Here is a 24246-nt window from a genome sequence, read left to right as displayed (position 1 = left end):
GTTATTTTTAAGCTCGCGAGGAAGGAAAAACACCTGCTGCGAATGAACACCTTCCTTAAATAAATAATTCTCTGAGCCGGCCTTCGGTCGCGTCAATTATGCTGCTCCACTTAAAGCCGCAGTAACAAAATGCAAATTCCCTCCTTCCCAGGCTGCTTTAAACCCAGTAAAGGAATCTTGAAAAATTCAATAGCGACCAGGGATAATTCAGTCGGGGGCTGCGAGCCAACTAAACGGCGTTTCCAGCCAGTTTGGTGTCGTGGTGAAGAGTGGTGACTTCTAATCTGGAGAGCCGGATTCGATTCCCCACTCCTCCTCCACATGCAGCCAACTGGGTGGCCCTGGGCCAGTTACAGCTCTCTCAGAATTCTCTCAGCATCACGGCCCGAGCCTTTATTAGAACCATCAATGTAGAAGAAAGAAGAAGAAGAAGAAGAAGAAGAAGAAGAGTTGGTTTTTATACCCTGCTTTTCCCACAGCCTGAAGGAGTCTCAAAGTGGCTTACGATTGCCTTCCCTTCCTCTCCCTACAACAGGCACCCTGTGAGGGAGGGGAGGCTGAGAGAGCTGTGACAGAACAGCTTTGTGAGATCAGCTCTAACTGGACTGTGCCGAGTGCAAGGTCACCCAGCTGCCTGCATGCAGGTGGAGATTGTGGAATCAAACTTGGCTCGCCAGATTACAAGCTGCTGTTTCTAGCTGCCAAACCAAAATTTGCCTGTTTCATGTCTCTGTGCCAAACATGTCCCAGAATAAAGATGGAAGATATTTGTATCTGTGAAACATTCAGGGCGTTCCACTAGAGTTGCCAACACTGACTTGGCAAATGCTCAGAGATTTGGAGGGCAGGGCTTAGAAAGGGTGGCATTTGGAGAGGCTGTGATGTCACTTCCAGGGGACCCTCTAGGAATCTCCACTAGCTTCTACGGCAAGGACTACAGAAAAATGACCAAATTCCTAGAGCGTCACTAAGAAGAGCATTTCCTGTCCCCACCCCTGTTCCTCTCCTCAATTTCTCGTCTGTTTCCATTTTCTCGTTTGCCCCGCTGGAGAGATCTATGACGTGAGTTTACAAAACTGCGTACGCTCCAGATTGTCTTCTGGAAATGACTCGGACCCTGCTGAGCGCGCAAGATTGGTTCCCCTCTGCCTCTTCAAAACAAAATTGGCTAATGTGTCTTAGCTGGACCTAGATTGACGGCATGGGAACAGCCTTCGAGAGCTCAGGCACTTCCCTCCTCCATGTGCTAGAATCCAATTTGCCCAGGCAGACTCCCATTAGACACCTCTGCGTCGGCCCGCGAGGATAAGCGCCGACACCTTTTGAGAACGCGTCTGGGTATGCCGTTAGCACGGACGGTCCACAGCCTACGTACGATTTTACACGTGGTGCCAGATATTTGTGCTCAACTCGCTGTTTGCCAAAATAGGATCTCTCGCAAACCTTGCTGGCCAGGTCCGGAATCTGACTTTGGTGGCCCAGGCCAACCCTATCCAGTTGAACCTTGGAAGCTAAGCAGGACCAATCCTGGTGAGTACTAGGATGGGAGACCACCAGGGAAGCCCAGGGATGCCATGCAGAGGGGCATCTTGAGGTCCACCAGTGGGGCAAAACTCCAAAAGCCCTCTCATTCCTCCCACACTCTCTGTCACATAGTAGATCGAAACCAGGTGCCATCAGGAGTTACACCAGTGAGGCCAGAAAAGACTCCACGTTGGATCAGGCCATTGGCCCATCCAGTCCAGCACTCGGTGTCACACAGAGGCCAAAGCCCAGTGGCCATCAGGAGGTCCACCAGCATGGCCAGAACTCCAGAAGCCCTCCCACTCTTGCCCCCCAAGCACTAAGAAGACAGAACATCCCTGCCCCAAACATAAGACTTTCCTGTTTCTTACATTCCGCACATGATGGATAATGCACTTTCAATGCACTTTAGGAATAGACTTTCCTGTTCCTTACATTCCGCACATGATGGATAATGCACTTGCAATGTACTTTAGGAGTAGATTTTCCTGTTTTATGCACATTCGGCACACGGTGGATAACGCACGTCCCCGTTTCGGACAGGAAGATCCAGCTGCAGTGGCTTGTTTAAAGTGCATTATCCGACGAGTGAGGAAGGAAAACCCAACAGCATGGGCATCGAAAGTGCATTATGCAACATGCGATGAATTAGAAACGGCCTCTGCCCGCCCTCTTCTCTCTGACAAGCAGCCACCGAGGATCACAGAGATCTGCATTCAGCTCCAAGAGGGCTGGCCATTTGTTTTTCTGCCTCTGAGTCATCCCTACTTTAAAAAGAGACAGAAAAGCCCTTGGAGAGACCCTCTTAAAAAAGAAAGTCATCAGCTCCTGTCCACTGCCACACACAGACAAATCAATTTTAATTGCCGGTGAGGAGTGCTTGTTAGAAGGCGACAAAGACGGCCGAGTGGCTTTCCTGTCGGTTCTCACGGGCCGGAGAAAAGGAGACGTCGCCCAGCAGTACAATAGCAGGGGAACCTCACTGGAGCAAGTGGGGCTTAGCTCTGAGTAGAACTGCTTAAAGTCCAAGAGAGACCCAGGGGATTCAAGCGGAGGACAAAGATCAGGGAGAACCAGGTTCGAATCCTCCTCCTGGCATGGAAGCCTGCAGGGTGACCTTGGGGCAATCGCACCCCGCTCATAGCCCGGCCTACCTCAAAGGGTTGTGGGGAGGATAAAATGGAGGACAAGGACATAGGCTGCTTTGGGTCCTCCGTGGAAGGTTCTTCAGAAAGCTGGTGGTCCTACCTCATAGGGTCGTTGTGATGGTGAAATTGAGAAGGACATAGGCCGCATTGGGTCCTTCGTGGATGGTTCTTCAGAAAGCAGTGTCGGGACACGTCGAGCCAAGCTGGTGGGGTTAAAGGGCAGCTTGGCATGGTTTTCCCAAGGCTGCCTTGTTGCCGACACCCCTTCCTATGCTCCTAACCACCCCCTTTAGTCGCAGCAGGCCTGAATTCCACCCGCAGCCAAGACGTGGTACCATCACTCCCCATTAAAGCACCACGTTTCTAAAAGGACGTGGACAAAATGGAGAGGTGCAGAGGAGAGCGATGAGGATGACTGAGTCCTGGGAGGAAAGGCCGAGGGACTCGGGAGTGTCCAGCCTGGAGAAGAAGAGGTGGAGAGGGGACAGGACGGGGACAGATTGAAGTACCCGAAAGGTTGTCCCTAGGAGGAGGGCAGGGAGGGGTTCCTGTTGGCGGCAGAGGAAAAGACCCACAGGTATGGGTAGACAAAGCTAGATATGGGGGGTGGATTTCTACCATCTCCGCCAGGCACGCCAACTAGCGCTTCTTTCCCATCACCTCCTGCCTGGTTCTGGGGAGATGCCGGGGGCCTTCTGCATGCCAAGCAGAGGCTCTCCCATGGAACCACAGCCCCTCCTGCACACAAAGGCCGAGACCCAGAATGAAACGTTGTCAGTCTTAAAGGCGCCACCGGACGCCCCAAGAAGCCGACGCCTCTCTCAGCACACACTGCCTAATGCGCAGATATTCGGCAGAGATAATCCTTCCCCCGAGGCCCGCATGCGACAGCCCGATGTCTCCGATTATGCTCCTCTCAGCTCGGACAACGGTAACTACACCTTGGGCACCAAATCCCTTTCAGCCGTTTTAACAACCGGGCTATTGTTAGCCGCCCTCCTACGCTCCCGACGCCCACGGGCTGCCAGCACTGCCTCAGCTTCTCGCAAAGGCCCCGAGCTCTCTGCCCTCGCCTGGGAGGTGGTTGACCTTAAATCACCTGGCGCCGTCGGCACCTCCCTGCCGTGGGAGAAAGCGACATCGGTGTTGTTTCGGAGGTCGCTGGGATGAGCCGGCCTGGGACCCTTCCCCACCAGGGTGAGAGGCCTGTCAGTGGTTGCTAGCCGTGGGGACAAAAGGGAGCCTCCATGTTCAGAGGCAGTTAAAGTCTGAATCCCAGGGCCAGGAGGCAACATCGAGGAAAGGCCTCCTCCGCCTCTGTGTCCTGTTCTTGGAGGAAGTGGTTTTCCTTTGTGTGGGACAGGAGGCTAGATGAGATGGGCCAGTCCAGAAGCTCTCCCTCTGTGCCCCCTTCCCCAGTACCAAGGAGGCAGAGCATCCCTGCTCCAGACATAAGAACTTAGGTAGGAGAAACCATGTTGGATCAAGCCAATGGCCACTCCAGTCTGTGTCACACAGGGGCCAAAACCCAGGGGCCCTCAGGAGGTCCACCAGCAGGGCCAGAACTCCAGAAGCCCTCCCACTGTGGCCCTCCAGCATCCAGCTATAGAGCATCACCACCCCAGAGTTTGTTAGTATATTTTCAGGGAGGCTTTACGCTGATCCTTCCCTGAGCAGGGGGTTGGACTAGATGACCTCTATGGCGCTTCCCTACTCTACAGTTCCATTATGTAAACCAATCTTCCTTTTGTACACGCTTTTTTACGCACAAATGACTTTGCTGCAAGACCAGGAGAGGAATCAATTGCACGCTACGCTATCAGCTTGGACAATTTCATAGCAGGTTGGCCTGTCGAGGAATGTCAACTGCCTCAGCTAAAAACAGAGCACCCAGGCCTCAAGGCAGTCTACCTCAGAATTCTAGCAGCCAATCAGACAGGGCTGTTGCCTTCGTGCCCCGTCTCTGACCTTCCCAGGTGGCTTCGTGGCCCTGATCCCGCTGGCTAATTGGGATGTTCGCTGCAATGGGAAAAGGTGCCAACGTTTTCCTTTTCCCCAAAGGAAAATCTGGCGAACACAGAAACCGACATCGCTTTGAGTTTGCCCAGCGGGGCTGGGACGTATTCCTGCAGAGCCGAGAAGATGGCGGGGGCAGCCGGTGGGGGAAGGGAAGGCGGCCCGAACCATTCATCATAATTAACAATCCTGCCATGGGTGAAATGAATCCATCGCTTCTCTTTGCTCACACCGTCCGAGAGAGACGGATCCCTCCGATGGCTCCGCTTAATAATTGTCAGGCCAGGCGTCTCTCCCCGCGCGGGGAGCACGGCTCTGATCTGCCTTCCGCCACAAGACGGACATTTTGGACATCACCTGGTCACTCAGGGGGGTGAGCGACTCAGCATGCCTGGACACTGGGGGGTGCTGCATCACACGAAGGGTGCATAGGCGTCCTCTCCTGGAGTGGGATGCCTCTCTTGGCCCTCAGACTCCTCCTCTCCCCCTTTGTCCTCTCCCTCCACATGGCCTGATGGGTGATCTCTCTTTGAAAGAGATGCCTCTCTTAACCTGGGAACTGCCCTCTAACCCCTTCTGTCTCCCTTCCTTTGTCTTCTCCCTTTCTCCACATGGCCTGTAGAGGTGCTACCTCCTTGAATGGAATGCCTCTCTTGGTCTTAACCTGGGAGCTGCTCTCTGACCCCTTCTCTCTCCCTTTCGGTGTCCTCTCCCTCTCTCCACATGGCATCTACTTGAATGGGATACCTCTCTTAAACTGGGAGCTGCTCTCTGACACCTCCTTTCTCCCTTGGTCCCCTCCCTCATCCACATGGCCTGTATATCTCCTTGAATGGGATTTCTTTCTGTGTCTAAACCTGGGAGCTGTCCTCGGACTCCTCCTCCTCCTCTCTCTCTCTCTCTTTCTCTCTCTCTCTCTCCCCCCCTCACTTTGTCCCATCCCTTTCTCCACAGGGCCTTCCACTGAGGCACTTGTCTCTGGATGTCTCTCCCGTAGAAGCCATGTCCTCGTGCTGCCACACAGGCGATGAAAGGAGAAAAGTCCTCCTTCAGCTAGCTTTCTCCCTCCCTCCTTTCAACAGCACCCTGAAAGCGGATGGAATCTACTTGAATAAATGTAAGTTTATGTATTTTTGCAATATATTTCTTGGGAGACTTATTTATTGCAGTCAGTATATATTAAATATCCCAGGACTGTCATTTCTGCGTCATTGAGATGCGAGCGTAGAAAATCAGACAATACAGCCTCCTTTTGTGCCTTCCATCTCAGGCCTGCTTTCTTAATACTGTTGTTTAAGATCCTCTGTCAGGTCTTCCCTTCCTCTTCTCTGTCTCATTTCTCTTTATAAGACAAGGACAAATGTTTGTGCCCACCCCCATCCCCAGCTAAAGCTGCTAAATTTAGCTTGAGAAATTCCCAGAGGTTAGGGCAGTGTTTGGGGATGGACCTCAAGGGGGATGTTACGTCACTCTAGGACTTCTATTTCTCCTAAGTCTATGGTATACCATTGAGTCAGCCATTTACTGCAAGAGAATCGGCCTCTGTAATCTGGAGCTGGTTTCTGATTCCAGGAGACCAGACTTCGCCTTGTTGGAAACCCCGGTTAGCACTAGGTCCTCACTGGAAAGAAAGGCAGGGTATAAGGGTAATTAATGAAATAAAATAAAATATAATATTTCCCACAAAATAGGACAGCGGAAATGGGCCACGGAAATTCAAGATATTTCTCATTAAGAGCAAGGGGGGACTCTTTTTAAGCTCAGCATCGCATTCAAGGCCAGGGATTCTGGGGGTCTTTTTTAGTGGGCATCATCTGGGCATGGAATTGGGCACTGTGAGTGGGCAGGGAGTTGCGACCTTCCTGCATTCTGCAAGGGGTTAGACTAGATGACCCCGGGGAACCCTCCCAACTCTATGATTCCATGAAGGGAAGTTAAAACCTCCCTGCTTGTTAAAAAGAAAACAATCCTCGTCTTCCCGCTCAGGAATGGAAACAATCATTTTATCCCCCAGTGCCTCTGCCTATAGAATTTGGTTTCCATTAAAAGCTGCCTCTTTCCCTGGCAGCATGCAATTTCCCCGTGCCGTTCTGATTCAAAAGACGCCTCTTGGACAGGCAAAGATGCGTTCGATTGCACTCGTCCTTCCCAAATCCCGTTCTTGTCTGTCAGCAGGATCCGCGGACCCCTTTACAACAGTGGTAAGCCAGACGCAAAGAACTAGCTGCCCGGGCAACGCTTGCTCGATTTACCTTTTTCTGAACAGAAGGAGAACGGCAGGGTCAGACCTGGAATGCAGAAAGCAAACGCTCTAGAGTTTTCGGCTTTTGAGCAACCCGTCAGCCCGGCGGTTCCCAAATCGTTTCGACCTTGCACGCACCTTTGAAATTCAGACACTCTGTGTGTGTGTGTGCGTGTGGAGGGGGGTGTCACAAAAAGCAGAGCCCAGCCATACAAAGGCTACTGTTTTGTCCCTTCTGTCACACCGTAAAGATCCTTGTGCTGTTGTGGCAGGCACTGCCAAAGCAATGTGGGTTTTTCCCACCGTGAAATCCGACCCGTCAATCAAATCTCCAATGGCCAATCAGAATGCTTGCTGGGCAAAAGCCCCTCTTGGCCCCACCCACTTTCTAGAAACACCGGCCTGACGCTTCACCGGCAGAACAGCGCTCCGGTGTCCTCAAGCCCTTTTCCAAAGTCACATTTTCACCAGAAACCGCTGTCCAGATGTGCCTGCGTGTGAACAGGAAAGGGGCCGTGCCAAAACGGAGTCTTTCCCTTTCGTACGAGCCGCCGGCTTGCAAGGGACAGGTGTGTCTCTCGTCACAGACAGGATCACACATTGCAAACGACCGGGAAGGTGGGGGACCTGGATGTACAAATGAGCAGCTCCCCAAAATAACTCGGATCCCCTCCGACAGACCTTGGACTCCATGCGCCGAGGAGCACAGACAGAGGGCTGCCAGGCTAGAAGAAATGAGTGCAGAAAAGCAAACTGCTATCCAAAAGAGCATCCAGTAGGCGGACGCTCGCCAGCTCGACACCATCACGGTGCCTCGGCGTCCGATCTGGTCCCCAACCCCGCAACTACCATACAAAATCCCTGTGCTGCTTGGTACCTTTCCGAGTGGATTCAGGGCGAGGGTAGCTGCCTTCAAGGCGCTGCACCTGGGCTCATTCAACCGTTCCGTCCGGTCTTGGACATTGTCCAGCACTCTGATAATCCCCTCGCTAATTGTAGAGATAAACAGGACGCGGCTGGCACTTCTGGCCACCGGCCCTAAGAAAGAAACCGAGTCGTCCCTTCTGCCAGTTGACGTGGGGCGAGTTCCTGTTCTGGGTTGCCAGGGGGGCATGGAAACATCCACCTGGGAAGGGGGGGCTCAAACACCAACATCAGGGAAGCTATCCCAGTACCCTTATACTACACTCCACTGCCGATATCTTACCACCCCCATCTTTGCCTTGGTAGGACGCAGGGATATGTTTGGAAGGCGAGGGACAGTGGCTTTCTCCCCCACTGTGGCATCCCTGATGCCAGTTGGCACAGACCCCTCAGTGGGTGCTGGTTGTTTCCAGGTTTCTCTAGGCCCACGGCGCTAAATCAACTATGAGAGAAAGGACTCTCTGGAGAGCTATTCCGATGGCAACAAAAAAAAGTATTTTGCTTTGCTTGCCCGGAAAGACGGAAGACGTAAACTGTCTTTACTGTTCGGCGGAATCGTTCTCCGTTGAAATGAACAACCTCCCGAGAAAAGACCAGCCTCGAAGGGTTGGCTTCTCCAGCTCCAGTAAGCAAACACATCTCTCGATTACTGTCTACAGCTTGGCCCACGTCCCGAGATACAAGCTGCCGTTTCCCGCCTGCGTTATCGCCAAAGAGCGTTTGTGTTCTTCTCCAGGAGGAGGGAGGGGGAACCCTCCAAGTGCTGTACAGATTCTTTAATGCGTGTTTCCTCGGCGTCACTTCTGTGTCCCCACTCCCCGGATGCCCCTTCTCGGCTTCTCCCTGTGGACTCGCCGAAAAAGGTCACCTCTTACCTCAGTGACGGAGCCGCGCGGCCGACTGCTGGCATCCGAAAGAGGCCGCCGAACGGATGTTCCCCCGTGGAAGTCATGAATTTTTGCCCGCTCTTCGTTTGGAGATTTCCCTGCGAGGCACGGCGGAGTCGGGTTTTAAGGGTCTCGGAAGGATTGGTCAGCAAGGCCAGAGTTTGAACTGCAATGAGGAAAAGGGAAACGGAGGTGAGATCTATACCCGAGGCGGAAGGAGAGGGACAATGCAAGCTGCGTTTGTGATGCTATTTATTTAAAACGTTTGGATCTGCACACATCAGATAATGCACTTTCAATGCACTTTTAAAGATTTTTCCCAGGCAAAGCATTAGTTGCGGTTTTGATGCTTAAGGCTGTTGATGTATCTGAAGGACCACCTGTCTGCCTGTGCCCCTCAAAGAGCACTCTGCTCTTCAAACAGGTTGATAGTCCTGAGAGACGTCCGCCAGGGCCAGGGCCTTTTTGGTCCTGGCCCCTGCCTGGTGGAATGAGCTCCCGGAAGATCTCAGGGCCCTGACAGAGCTGGCAGAGTTCTGCAGGGCATGTGAGATGGAGCTCTTCTGCCAGCCATTCGGTTGAGGCCAAGATAGCAATTCGGTGTCATCTCGGGATCCTCCTCTCAACCTCTACATTCCTAAATCAAAATACCCCTTCTGCTTCTGGAGAGAACACCAGGTTGGCTGTGGATTGTTATTGACACTGTCAGGATGTATTTGATAGTACTGAGTTATGACTTTTAAGGTTTTAATGGGTTTCTTTCAAATATTGTCGTTTTAAATGCTTGTAAGCCCCCACAAGCCGACATGGCGGGAGAGGCAGGTTAGAAATCGAAGGAATAAATTAAAAAAAAAAACAAATACAGTGCATAAAAATCGCATTATCCTTCGTGTGCAGAATGAGCCAGAGTCCTCGTTCCACCTTATCAGGGTGCCCAAGGAGGCAAACGTAAATACATTAAAAATTAAAGCAATTCAAAACATAGTCAAAATATCAAAATAATTCAATTAAAGGGACATCAACCAATGCGACTTGGAGGACCAGTAACTGTTCTCGGCGATACGCCGAACAGAATAACGCCTGCTGGCAAAAAGACCCTGATAGAAAGAGACGGACAAATCTACCTGGGGAGGGAATTTCCAGAGTTCTTGTGCCGTAACACGTCTAGTGTCAGGTGGCCAGGGCCACTGAAATAGGGTCCCTGGAGATGATCAGATTGTATCCGTAGGTCCTTATGGGACTCAATGGCAATTGTCAAACCATCATAAAAATAGGAACAAGCAAATTGCTCCAGAGACCAGAGCTGAAGAGTCCAGGGTTGGAAGATTGCCTCGTCTGAACAACCCTGCCTTTGTGACTTTGACCCATTCCACACACACAGGATAAGGCACTCCTGCAACTGGATTTCCCTTTGCAGAACGGGAAAATCTACTTCTAACATGCACTGAAAGTGCATTATCCAGTGTGTGGTCCAGGTCCAGAAAGAGGGCTTTAAAAAATATACAACACAGATAAGAAAAAATGAAGAATATAAATTGGGGGTGGGGGAGGAAAAGACGACAAGAGGCAAAGGAGGAGGGGGAGGTTGGTTTTCAGAACCCATTTTTCACTCCCCAAATGTATCTCAAAGCAGGGAGAATGTTGCGGGCCCCTCCAGGTGAGCATCACTGAAGACAGTGGGACCCCAAGAAAGGTGTCAGCACATCAAAAGAGAAGGGTCAGGGACTTGGAGAGGCCTTAATGAGTCTACGGCACAAAATACCGGTGGAGGAAAACGGCGGCTTGAGAAGCATCTCCCTGGCCACTTGAGCTGGAGAGTCATCCGTCAGGGAGACAAGGCGTGGAGGTGACAGGAACAAGCCTCAGATTCTCATTACGAAGTCGGACACCCGCGGCAGACAAAGACGAACAGTCCACGACGACGGTGGCTTGTGAAAGGAGCCAAAGGAGACACCTGCCGTCCAGTTCCCTTCTGGGAGTGAGCGACAGTGACTCTCTTCGGAATTTGTATCGGCCGAATCAGACCATTGGCTCATCCAGGTCAGGTGTGTCGACTTGGACTGGCCGTTTTTCTCCAGGGTGCCAGGGAGAGGAAGGCTTATCTAGATATTCCAAACCAGGGACCTTCTAACTGGAGATGCAATCTAGGTCCTTCTGCATGCCAAGCAGATACTCTGTGCTGAGCCATGGCACAATGTGAAGCTGCCTTCTACTCAATCGGGCCAGGAATCAATAAATGCCGGTATCATCTGCTCAGTCCAGTAGGGGCTCTCCAGGCTGTGGTCTTTCCCATCACCTTGTCCCTCTAACTGGAGATTCCAGGGATTGAACCAGGGACCTTCTGCATGTAAAGTCTTCCCCATCCCCTCCTGCCTGGTCCTTCTAACTGGAGATTCCAGGGATTGAACCAGGGACCTTCTGCATGTAAAGTCTTCCCCATCCCCTCCTGCCTGGTCCTTCTAACTGGAGATTCCAGGGATTGAACCAGGGACCTTCTGCATGTCAAGCAGATGCTCTTCCACTGAGCCACAAACCCTCCCTAGAGCTCCCCAGGACTTCAGGTAGAGGACTTTCTCATCACCTCTTATCTGATGCTTTTAACTGGAGATGCCAAGGATTGAACCTGGGACCTTTTGTATGTAAAGCGAATGCTCTCCCACTGAGCCACAGCGCCTCCTCAGTAACTCCCCAGCCTTGTCACCCAATGGACTATTTTGCCACTAGAAGAAGAGCTGTTTTTTTATACCTCACTTTTCACTACCTGAAGGAGTCCCAAGGAAGCTTCAAAACACCTTTCTTTCCCCCTCCCCACAACAGACACCCTGTGAGGCCGGTGGGGCCGCGAGAGCTCTGTGAGAACTTCTCTGCTAGCACAACTCTACGAGAACTGGGTCATGTGGAGGAGGAGTGGGGGATGAAACCTGGCCCTCTAGATTCAAGGCCGATGCTCCTTAACCAGTACACCACATGGGGAAGTCATCAGCAGCAGCATGGACCGTCCCCCAATTTGGGGACAATGCTTGAAACACAACCGTCTTTGTCCGTAAGTTGCGTTCGCAGGGCAAACATGGACTTCTCCACTAGGATCAAACGTGTCCATCTCCATTGGGTTTCCTTCTCACCCATCGGAGAAATAACCGGAGCCTGATACATCTCTGTTACTAGTACAGAAGCTCGAGAACGATCTGTATCTTTCTCTTTTGGGTTTTTTTTTGGGGGGGGGGGAGGCTCAGCCGGCATGCCGCTCTTCTGCTCCAGAGGAGTCCATCGAAATGGATTCCAGCGCATTCAGCCGGCGCCGCATGGGTCGGCGCCGTAATAGCAGGCGTGAGAAGCTGCCAAACTTATTTCTGTCACTAAACTAAAGAGATGTATAATCCGCGCGGCACAAAAGGGAACCGATCTGATGAGCGCAAAGTAATTTCTCTCCCCGCATTCCTTCCCCCCTGAACTTAACCACACTTTGTGAAAGGTATCACGCTGCCGCTGGAACAATGGCGGGAAGGCAGGCAATCAGGGCTGAATGAATAATTTGGAACAGGAGCTCTTCAGGACAGAAACGCTTCCCTGATTTTTTTTTTTTTATGTTGCTGTTGTCACTCAAAGGCATTTGCTGTCCCTCCTCCATTCCTCTTGAGATCTGGGACAATGACAATTCACGAGATTTAAAAAAAAATTAAAACATGTTTTTGTTGATTAGTTTTTCAGGGCTTTGCCACGGCCCATTCTCAGGGCTGCCTTTCTTTTCTCTTTGTCTGACATATTTATTTCTGCGCCGCGTTTTTACATCCCCCCCTGCCCTTTCTCACCAAAGCTGTGTGGAAGATTCAAACCTGGGCCCTCCCTAAAGTTGCCAACCTCCAGGTGGTGGCTGGAGATTTCCGACCACTAAAAACACCACTAAACAAACCAGGAACAAAGTTTGTCAGGCGCCTTAAAGATGAACCACATTTATTTCAGCATGAGCTTTCATGAGTCTCTGCCAGGGATGCCCCCCTCTCCTTGCGCACTTTTGGAATTCTAACGCAGTGCTGTGAGCACAACCACAAAATAGCTACCGCAGGAGGTGGGTCCAAGAACCAAATGGCCACTGCAGGAGGAGGGGCCAATCACAAGATGGCTTCCACGGCTGACCTTCGATCAGCATCCTTGTAATGTGACAGCAGCTGCTGCCAAAGCAACCATTAAAAAAAACCTCCTGAGCCAATCAAATCTCCAACAGCCAACCAGAAGTCTCGCTGGGCAAAAGCTCTGCCTCGTCCCTCCCCCTTTCTAAAAACATTGGCGTGTGCCGGGAAGGGCAGCAGCCAACACTGCGGTGCCCACTGGCTCCACGTTGGAGACCCCTGGTCTCAATGAGCCAGATGTCCCCTTCCCTCCGCTGTGAACAAAAGCAACGATGCTTCATTGCTCAAGAATAAGGTGACCAGATTTTAACATTGGTAAAGCGGGAGCAACAAAAAGTTTCACAGAATGCATAGAACGCAAAAATAGTATTGTAATATATATTTTTAAATTTCAACATAAGTACAATTTGCCAGGTGCCCCCAGATGTCCCTCCAAAAGTGGGACAATCTGGTCACCTTACTCAAGAAATAAGCAAGGAGCACAGGCGTCTTGGACCGCTGCGGTGATACACCCACCGGGCCACCCTGAGAATGTGAAAATACCCCGGGTTGCTGGAAGAGGCTTCCAACTGTGCCACCTCTTTGGTTTTCCATTGCCAGCCTGCCGTCTTTTTCTGTAACGCCACGAGAACAAAAAGCCACTCTGGCCGCCCACCTGGCTCGATTGCCTGTCATTAGCGCTTAAGGACTTCAGTTTGCCAACCTGCAAAGCGATAGACCGGTACTTAGAAACCGCAGCTGGACAGCCTCAGATTAAGTGTGGGGCGGCGGGGACGGGGGGGAATGAACGGTTTGAAAATTCAGCATTTTGCCTTTTATTAAACCGCTGTGCTGGATGGAAAACGGAGCCCACCTGGAAATGAGGTGGAAACGGAGGGTTTCTTAGAATGACACCCAGGAGGGGGTGGAGGGGCACAACCTCCAGGAGATGAAGATCAGCTCCCCTGGAGAAAATGGTTGCTTCTGAAAATCGGTTCTAGGGCAGCTGTGGCTCTCCAAACGTCCAGGGACTACATTTCCCATGAGCCCCTGCCAGCTGGTGTGGGCTCATGGGAATTGTAGTCCATGGACATCTGGAGAGCCACAGTTTGGCCACCCCTGCTCTATGGCAATCTTCTCCATTGAAGTCCCTTGCCTCCCCAAACCTCACCGTCCTCAGCCCCCCCCCCAAACTCCAGACTCCACCCCCTTCTGAATTCCCCAGCACTGAGTCAGACCACAGATATCTGTTCCCCAGGGGCAAATGGGGTAGCTCAAGGGCATTATAGCCCACTGAGGGATCTCCTTTTCCCAGCCCACCCAATTCTGGCTTCTGCCCCCAAATCTCCAGGAATCCTCCCACAATTGGCTACCTGGCTGCCAGTCTCCCTTCCCATCCTGCAAAATCCCTTGCAGGAGTTCCTGTTTGAATTGGAGGGGAGTGCTCTCTTCCCCCCCCCCCCCTCGGCGCAGACATATGATGTCTGGATGGATCCGGGCCGAGCGCAGCTAGCTCGGGAAGGAAGGGATGCCTCAACCAAAACATCAGAAGCCAACCGCGGAAGGAGAGGGGGACGGTGAAGAGCATCTTTAATTGGGCCTGGCTTACCCCTGGCTGAAAGGAGGTGACCCGCGGCAGTCCTGTTGTCTTGTCAAAGCCAGACAGAGAGAATATTCTAGGTGGGATCAATGAACAGCAGACGCTTTCACCTTGACATCGAGTGGCGCTTAATCAAGAGGAGTCACGGACGTGCCGGGCCTCTTCTGGAAAGCAGGCTTTAGCTATTTACCTTGGGAGGGAGGGGGGCGCATTGAAATCAAGCTTGCCGAGAGCATCCTGGAGTGAGGGTCTGCCCCTGAAGAGACGCTCTGTGGGCCGTGGAAGGATTCTCATCAGAACAAGATTCTCCCGTGGGGCCCCTTGGTTGCTCCCCGACTCTCCTGTCTGGGTGGAGCCTGGGGGCCAGACAGAACTTAGGAACATCAGGACAGCCCTGTTGGGTCAGTGGACCACCCAGCTGAGCATCCTGTCTCACCCAGTGGCCAACCAGTTGCTGCAGAGATCCAACAACAGGGCAGAGAGGCCGAAGCCTTCCCATGAAAAGGATATCAGAAGAGCAGCTGGATCGGACCAGTGAGGGTCCATTCATTCCAGCCTCCTGTCTCACACAGTGGCCAGCCAGTTCCTACAGAGGTCCGACTACAGGGCAGAGAGGCCAAGGTGGTCCCCTTGATAAGAACATCAGGAGAGCCCTGCTGGGTCAGACCAGGGGTCCATCTAGCCCAGCCTCGCACGTCACAACCAGTTCTTCTGGAGGACCAGTATAGAAGCCAAGGACTTCCCCTGATGTTGCCTCCTGGCTGCAGGATCCAGAGGTTTAGTGCCTCTGAATATAGAGGTTCCCCTCAGTCACCACGGCTAGTAGCCCTTGATAGGCTCATTTTCCATGAATCTCACCCTCCTATGAAACTGTTTATTTCTGTGGCCATCACAAAATCCTCTGGCAGCCCATTCTACATTTGAATCAAGTAGTATCTCCTTTCGTCTGACCTGAACCTACTGCCCGTCAGCTTCACTGGATGGTTGAATGTCTTGAGAGCAGGAAGGAAAAGTGCTCTTGGGCAGCTCTCTCCAACCCTGGCATCATTTCATGAACCTCTCTCCTGTCCCCACCCCTCCGTTGTCTCTAGGACCCCACTTCTCCTAGACTCTATGGTAAACCATAGAGTCCATTCTTCACAGCTTTTGTTTTCTCCAGGGGATTGGATCGCTGGAGGGTCAAGATCCGTGGTCATCCCAGGAAGAACACAGGCCCCACCAGAAGCCCCAAACCCCAGGGAATGCCTGAAGACCGGGGCTGAATAAGGAAACGTCAACTTTAGTAGCCAGAAGTAGAGAGACGGTTGCTGACTTTGGGGGCGGGGCCTGCAGACGGTGGGCTTTGGGGAGGGGAGAGACTTCAGTAGGGTTTCATGACATTCAGCCCTTCTCCTAAGCAGCCCTTTTCATCAGGAGAGCTGATCTCCATTGCCTGGAGATGAGCTGTAATTCCGGGGGGCCGCCAAGTCCCACCCGGAAGCTGCCGTCCCCTAGGCCTCATTTCCTCCGCATTCCAGCGGATTTCGTTCCTTTCTTTCTTTAAAACGAGCCACACAACAAAAAGGGCCTTCTTCCCTCCGCTCATTTGCCATTCCAAGTCCGAGGCCCGCTGGCGTCCGACTGAAACCTTTAGCGGAAATCCCGGCTCATCTCCCTGGCTGTGCTGCCCTTTAAAAAAAAATGTGCCTTTCTCAGAAAATGCAAACAGCTCCGGGAGAAAGCATAGGAAGGCCAAGCCCCTGGGTGCTGGCAGGGCTCAACAGAGCGGGGTTTGTGTTTTTCGGGTCCTCTTCGACCATAGAAAAGTCCCCCTCCCCCCCCAGGAATTGAGCCAAGAAGCACACAGGGCTTTTTTAGAACAATTATTGGCGTTGTTCGCAGAGGACTGAATTCATTCAACCTCAGTTTGTGAGCTGTATGTGGAAACCAGGACCAAACTGCTGAAAAATATGATTGGAATTGAAAATTGACTACGAGAGCCAGCTTCGGAAGACTGTAAGGCAGGGCTGGCTCTCCGGATGTCCGTGGACTACAGTTCCCATGATCCCCTGCCAGCATGGCCAATTGGCAGGAGCTCACGGTAACTGTAGTCCATGGACATCTGGAGAGCCACAGTTTGCTTGTAAGGTCAGAGGTCCCGAACCTAAGGTAGGAATTACTCTTGTCTTTTGTCATTTAGACCTGGATTTCTTTGAATCCTCGCCAGGAGCATTTTGTCCTCACTGACAGCAACCCTGAGAGGTAGACTTGGCTGAGAGCATGCGACTGGCCTCAGCTCGCCTATTGAGCTTCCGCGGCAAGAACAGGGATTCGAACCTGGATCCCCTGGAATGCAGTCCGATGCTCTAACCACTCCACCGCGCTGGCTGTCATGTTGGGGGAGAATGCAGGCCCAGTTGCAAGTTCCAGTCAGGTTCGCACTCAACAGCAAAACCAAGCTTATTTTATTTATGTTTATTAGATATACCAACACACTACAGACTGATGGTGTTCTTCCTTCAAGATGGGACAGTGGGTTGGATCCTGCACATTCACTCGGTTAATGGTGGGCTTTCCTCTTGCACGAACGCAAGAGGTGGTATGAATGCGTAGCGCCAGAGGGAAAAGTAACACCACAGATGGCAAACTAGAGACAGGACCTTTTTGGTGGTGGCCCCTTGATTTTGTAAGACCCTCCCCCTCAAGCAGCTAGATTGGAGTCCCAGCAGGGCCTTCCAGACCAACAAGGCTTGTCTAAGCGTCCAGGCAACTACCACAGCCCAAGGCTCTTCAGTTTGGGACTCTAGGTCAGCTGTGGCAGCCATTTTGTGGCTGGCCCCGCCTCCCACAGCAGCCATTTTGTGGCTGCACCTACTGCCCACAGTAAGAAGCTCAGAGGTGCCTGCAGGGTCAAAAAAAAAAAATGGAGACCTCTTGTGTTATAGCATGTAAGTCCGGGGTCATAGAAGGGTATGTGTAACTCTGCCCTGGATTCGCACTCCGAGCCTGCCTTCACATGGAAACTGAGAAGGGTATGACCATCTTCTAGGTTTGCCCTCAGAATGGGACATCGCATCAAAGTGGCAACTGTGATCAATGGGGAATGGGTCGATGTGCCGAACATCACAAAAAAGCAGAAGGGGGAGAGGGAAAAAGCAAGCCCAAGTCATGTAAATAAAGGGTGACCAGGGGCACGCAATTACTTCGACTTGCTTCTTCGTAATGGATGTAAATAACCCAAAATATGTAAAAGAGGGAAACCCGCCGGTGAATTAGATCCAATTACTTTAAGCTAATTAAAATAAAAAGGGAAGTGTGTTAAGAGCGCTGAACCTACCATTTCTAAAGGAATTTACATGTAAGGAGATGGAAGGGAACGGAGGGATTCTTTGCCAGGCAAGCAGGAGAAGCAGAGTTTGAGACTCAGAACTCCCCTAAAGGGCTTGGACAGAAGGGAGGTGACATTTCTCATTTCCTGCCCAGGTCCTTCTAGCAGGACGATGCGGATTGTTGCAGAGAACAGATGCGAAATGATGCGGAGAAAAGATTCGGAGCACAAGATCCTTTTTTCGTTGGGCGGAGTCCTGAGGTCTTCCATTCAGGCAGCATTGGAAGCAGGAGACCCGCAACCAGGAGAGCAGTTGGGCTCGTTCAGGGAGCCCCAATGTGGTGCCCACCGGTGCCTTGGCCACCTTGCCCCGGACCTGCCGAGTGTTTTTAGAAATTGGGTGGGGCCACAGGATGCTTTTGCCCAGCAAGGTCTCTGATTGGCTGTGCTGATTTCTAAAATGACTTGCTTAGGCAGCAACTGTCACCACAGTGCAAGAATCGCAACTGTATTTAACTGAAGGGAAGCTGCAGGGGCCATTTTGTGTTCAGCTCCGCCTCCTGTGGCAGCCTTTGGGTGCCTAGCTTGACCTCCTGTGGTGGCCATTTTGTGGCCAGCTCTGCTTCCTGCGGCAGCCGTTTTGTGGCCAACTCCACCTCCTGCGGCAGCCATTTTGTGGCTATCTTCAACAAGTGTTTGCAGCCTCAAAAAAGCTGGGAACCAGTGTCAAGAAATAATACCCAGTCTTGAGAAACCGGACCCTTTAAAGTAGGCTAGGCTGAGCACGGGGGACTGGCCCCAAGGTCACCTAGTAAGTTACCACGACACAAGCAGGGATTCGAACTCAGAACCTAACCCAAAACACTTGGCAAGTGGAGATCAGCAGCAATGAGTCTGGGAGGGAGAATTCCCGCTGGACAAACCGCTTGGCAGGGGGGAAAAACTGGCTCACCATTTACAACCGGCAAGCAGAACGTCTTTGCATCCCTGGCCAGAATCTCACCCTAATCCTGCCACCTGCAGGCTTCTGAGGGACTGGCCTTCTAGGCCAGAGACATGAGGCGTGTTGTAATTGCAAAAGAAAATAAATGCATGCTCAGGAATGTCTCGGTAGCAAAAGCGTCAGTCATCTGCATTTAGTAGTCCCAAGCAGGTTCTTTCGCTTAAGACGGGGAAAGTGCCTTGCTGGATCAAAACCAAGCTCCGCCAAAGCCAGCGCTCTTGGCGGGGATTACACCAACCAGTGGGAGCCCAGGTCGCCTAGCGGCAATCAGCTGGTGGCCCAAATCTCTCTTCTGCCTGTCGTCTTTGGGATGTCTCTGCAGGCTTTTGCTTTGGAACAAGCTAGCCGGAAACTGGCCAGATCTTAGGAGCTAAGCAGGGTCAGCCCTGGTTAGTCCTTGGATGTTGGACCATGGAGGAATCCAGGGTTGCTCTGCAGAGCCTGGCAATGGCAAATCTCATCAGATCTCACAAGCTAAGCCAAGTTGGCGCTGGTTGAGACCTGGTTTTAAAAGGAGTTGACCAGCTAGCTTGGCGTCTTGGTTCAGAGTAGCGGCCTCTGATCTGGGGAGCTGGGTTTGCTTCCCCACTCCTCTTCCGCGTCCAGCCAGGTGGGTGACCTTTGGGCTAGTTTCAGTTCTTTTAGAGCTCTCTCAGCCTCACCTACCTCACAGGGTATCTGTTGCGGAGAGGGGAACGGTGGCCAAGGTAAACCACTTTGAGACTCTTGTGGGTAGTATATAGCAGTTACTAAAAAAGCAGCACTTCTTCAAAGTCGCATCTGTTCCTGTCTTGCCTGGGAAACCCTATAGGGTCATCGTAAGTTGGCCAAGACTCAGTGACATTTTCCACGACTGCTTCAGAAGAAGACAAAGAGTTGGCTTTTATACCCCGCTTCTCACTAGCCAGAGGAGCCCCAAAGCTGCTTAAAAACCCCTTTCCCATCATCTCCCCACAACAGACACCCTGTGAGGTAGGAGGGGCTGAGAGAGCTCTAAGAGAACTGCTGAACAAGAACTACTCAGAGAGAACTGTGACTAGCCCAATGCTGGCTGCATGGGGAGGGTGACTGTGGAATCAAAGTTCTCTAGAATAGAGGCAGCCGTGGGTCACCCCCACAACACGCTGGCTCTTGTGTGCTGTACATGGTCCTCATATCCTGCCTTCCATTGCTGTAATCCGGCTTGGGCTGTCCATTGACCATCACGGCCGACAAGATCCCAAAACATTGGAGAGGAGGACATGGTACAGTCCACCGGCTGGCGGGGTCATGCTTCATGCGCACAAACGGTGCTCTGAGCTTCATGGCACAAGCTGCCAAGCCTTTGATTTCCATAGGGGAGGGAAACCACCACCGCCACCCCTGCCGGGAATCTCCTCGATAGCGCGGAATAGCGTCGCTGACGTCCCCGGCTTAGAAAATCACAGAGACAAAATACGTCCCCGGAGCGCCGGAGAGGCAAACCGCGTACGAGTCGGCTTCCCCTTCTTTCACACTCCCTTTTAATTTAAATTCTAACGAGACGTTTTTTTGTATAGTAAAATATATGACACATCCTTAAACTACGGCCTTCTCTGAGCGATTATTGCTCTATCTACACCCACCCATTAAACCTTTAACAATGCTATCAATCAACCCGGAGGACTGCGAAGGGGGGGGGGGGGGGACAGAGCTAGAAGAGGTTTCACGTCTTTCCCCAGGAACGCTGAACGAATGCCGGAATTTAATGCGAGCAACAGGCCTATTTAAAGCGACGTAGGTCGCGACGAGGCGGATCTAAGAAGGCCGCCGTCTGAGTCTCAGAATCCAGAGCAGACTTGCTCAGCTTCCGTTGCCGCTGAGGACCCCCTGAAACGTTCTTCGGGGTTCAAACCTCAGAAGTGGCACGACCGTGCAGAATATGGTGGGGAAGCAGAGCTGTGGACACGCCCACCCCACCCCACTCCCAGCCCATCACTGGGCATTTTGGGAGGGGTGGGTGGGTCGACATGACTATAAATGGACATGTCACCTGACAAAAGTTTAGCAAGTTTAAAAAATGTATAAAAATCAGCTCCCACTCACTTGGGAAACCCTTCCAGGGACATCAAGAAAGGCCAGGGTTTCACGAAACCCTAGTTGAGAAAGCCCAGTCCTTTCAGCTGGAGTTGCCACTGGGGACTGAACTGGGAACCTTCTGCGGGCCAAGCAGAAGCTCTCCCACTGAGCCACAGCCCCCCCCCATGGATTTCCAGAGCCTCAGGCAGAGGTCTTCCCCATCCCCTCCTGCCTGGTCCTTTTAACTGGAGATGCCAGGGATTGAACCGGGGACCTTCTGCGTGCCAAGCAGAGGCTCTGCCCCTGAGCTATGGCCCCTCCCTAAAGGAAGTTCACATCCTAGGACTCACAGAGTGCCGGGGAAGATTCCCCCTCCCCAGTACCCAGCCGTGACATTTGCGTTTCAAAGGCTTCTCCCAGCTCAACAAACAACAGCAATCACGCCATTTGCATATCCTCCTTAAAGGAAGGGCTGAGAGTTTGACTGTATTCCTCGGCTTCAAAAAGAGCTGACGCCGGAAGATCACACCTGCTCCTTATGGCTCTGCAGCACAAAACTTCTTCCGAGTCTGATCACTGGCCCATTGAGGTCAGAACTGCCTACTCAGTCTGACAGCAGCCCTCCAGGGTCTCGGGGAGGGGGGGTCTTTCCCCGTCACCTCCGGCCTGGCCCTTTTGATCGGAGATGCTGGGGATTGAACCAGGGTGTGCATGTGAGCTGAGCTGATGGCCTGCAACCGAGCCAGGGCTCTTCCTCTGAATCCAGCCCTCCCTGCGAGATCCTGTGGCCTCCGATCAGCGTACGGCTTCCCTGCACCCTCCCCGTCTTTCTAGTACAGCTACAACCTCTGCACAGTCCTCTGACAGCCTTCCGCTCGGCCCCTCAGGCAGAGGCAGCAGAGAAATACATCCTCCCTCATTGGCGGTGCAGACGGCTCTTTTCTGAACAAGATTCTCTCTCCCTCGCTCTCCCGTTGATCGGTTCTAGAGAGCTCCCATCCGGCCAAATTGTCTCCTTTCTCCTCCCCAGGTTTTAAGGGAAGGAGTCGCACCGGCAGCTGGAGGATCTTTTCACACCCGGCTGGAAACAGGTCAGCCAGATAATACGTTCCTCGTGCTCGGCGGTGACTCGAGGGCAGAGCCAAGCGCACGGAATCGGCTGTTTAAGTGGCTCCGGCAGGGGAGATGCCGAACAGAGGTAAGCAAGCGCAGGGCTGGTTTCCTGGCTTGAGGCATCGGGGTTAGGAGGGCAGTGAGGAACTGCAGGGGTACAGGTGGCCTTGCCCATCAGCAGCTTGACAGGGCACTGGCGTTGGTATGGACAACGGCAGGTAGGGTGGACATCCTCTAGGTGAGGCCCAGAGTCCACCTGGAATTTCAAGTCATCTCCAACTGGTGATATCAGTTCCTCTGAAGGACATGGGAGCTTTAAGGGGGATGCATGAACCTCAGAAAAGCCCTGCTGGATCAGACCAGTGGTCCATCCAGTCCAGCATCCTCGCACAATGGTCAGCCTGTTCCTCTGTAGAGCCAAGGGCAAAGAGGCGAGGCCTTCCTAAGAACCTCAGAAGAGCCCTGCTGGATCAGACCGCGGAGGGTTCATCTGGTCCAGCCTCCTGTCTCACACAGTGGCCAACCAGTTCCTCTGGAGGGCCAAAACAGGGTATGGAGGCCAAGACCTTCATAAGAACATCATAAGAGCCCTACTGTATTAGACCAGGGGTCCATCTGGTCAAAGAATCATAGGATCATAGAGTAGGAAAGGATCTCCGGGGTCATCTAGTCCAACCCCATGCATAGGGCAGGAAATTCACAACTACCTGCTCACCCACAGTGACCCCAATTCCATGACTAGATGATGCCCCCCCCCAAAAAAAAACCCAGAATCCCTGGTCAGTCTGGTCTGGAGGAAATTTGCCTTCGGACACCACTTAGGTCTTATAGAAACACAGAGCTGGAGGCACCCCAAGGGTCATCTAGTCCGGCCCTCTGCACCATGCAGGAAATTCACAGCTACCTCACCCCCACGCCCAATTCCCCAGTGCTCCGCCAGGACACAACATTTTACGGTCGCTACGTAATCTTAGCCGCTCACTTTCAGCGTCTTGCAACCTTGCAGATGTTAACTGTGTTTATATGCATTAGCTATTTATCTTTTTACAAAGAACTTTGTATGTGACTTTGAAAAGGGACTCCTGATCCTTTTTTTTTTTTTTTTTTGGCAAATGTCTCCCAAGTCACCATTATCGCTGCTGACGCACAACGGCCTCTCCCCGAAGAGGGTACCTTTCAGAAGCTCTGTTCTTTCTCTTGTCTCTGCGAGAATTCTTCCAAGGGTACCCTCTCCTCCCCCCTTTCAAGTTTCAATAGAAATGGCCTGGCAGGAAACGGCTTATTATATGCGTGTGACAAGCTGAACGCCAGCAAGACGGAGCTGCCAAAGCTTGTAACAAGGTCCGCCGATGGCTTTGTCCTCCTTTTAAGAGCTTGCCAGAACCCTGCTCAGAAGCTGACTCCCTGGAAAGGGCGCTGAGTTGACTGGGCAAGAGAGTCAGCCGCCCGTCTCTTGACAATAAGGTAGGGTCAGAGTTCATCCTGGGACATGCTTGATGGAGTGGAGTCCACAGAATGTTACATGGGCAAAAGGGGGAGGGGGGCGCCATTCAAGGGCAGGCGAGAGAGACTTCACCGCGATTGCAGAGACAGATGTAGAGGTGACCTTTCCAACTCCTCCCCTCCCCTCCCTCCGCTGTCGACAGCTCTGCACTGCCAGATTCCCCGGCGTTAGCAAGCGATGTAGCCGTCTCTGCAGGGATCCGTGAGCTTCTCTCCACCAGCAGTCCGCGAGGAGCCTATTGTAACGGACTGAAAGACAGGGTGGGAGGAGAAAGTGCCCATCTCGCCAACTGGGCCCATGCCCACCTTAGGAGAAAATAATCTCCCTCGGTTTTTATTATCTGTCTGGCCCGACCAGATCGGAATCTGTGAGAGGGGAGAGCGACGGGGAGGTAGGAGGAAAGCGTGGCCTGGAAGTACAGTGCGCCCCATGAGCAAGGAGATATTTAATGAGAAGTACTGTGCGGAATCCGGAAGCAAGATAACAAGGATGGGAATCGGCAGTGAGCTCTGCAGGACCACGGACAATTCCCCGGTAGCAGACACATTGCTCCAGTCAACTCTGAAGCCAGACAAAGGCCTCATCCCACCATGGCAAACTCGCAGTCTGCCCTGGGTTCTTTTTCTTCTCTGAATTGGGAGCAACAAACAACAGCCTTGGATCCTGCAAATCACACGGAAACGAGGGCTTCAGCGCAAGTCCCTCGCAATCACCCACCAGTGTTACGACTCATGCGTGAACCTGTTTGTCCCAGAAGCACATGGCAGCCTCTCAGTGGTGATATCGATACCCAACATTCCCCGCCCCCTGCAAAGCAGGCTCACATCCATCTCAT

General features: G+C 52.3%; 1 protein-coding gene and 1 non-coding gene across 4 annotated transcripts in view; both read right to left on the bottom strand.

Annotated features, from left to right (window-relative positions):
• Positions 1-24246, bottom strand: part of ELFN1 (extracellular leucine rich repeat and fibronectin type III domain containing 1) — a 178797-nt gene that overhangs the window by 41737 nt on the left and 112814 nt on the right. For 2 of the 3 annotated variants that reach the window (XM_077316879.1, XM_077316878.1), the window contains exon 3: positions 8730-8907. The gene's annotated coding sequence lies outside the window, so the exon portion shown is untranslated. Of the gene's footprint in view, positions 1-8722; positions 8908-24246 lie in introns of all 3 variants that reach the window. The other variant, XM_077316881.1, reaches the window with a different exon arrangement.
• Positions 11206-11280, bottom strand: TRNAV-GAC (transfer RNA valine (anticodon GAC)). Its single transcript has one exon. It is a non-coding gene; the product is annotated as a tRNA-Val (tRNA).

This window comes from Paroedura picta, chromosome 17 (genome assembly GCF_049243985.1).
Source record: "Paroedura picta isolate Pp20150507F chromosome 17, Ppicta_v3.0, whole genome shotgun sequence".
NCBI lineage: Eukaryota > Metazoa > Chordata > Lepidosauria > Squamata > Gekkonidae > Paroedura > Paroedura picta.
This window is presented reverse-complemented; position numbering and strand designations above follow the sequence as displayed.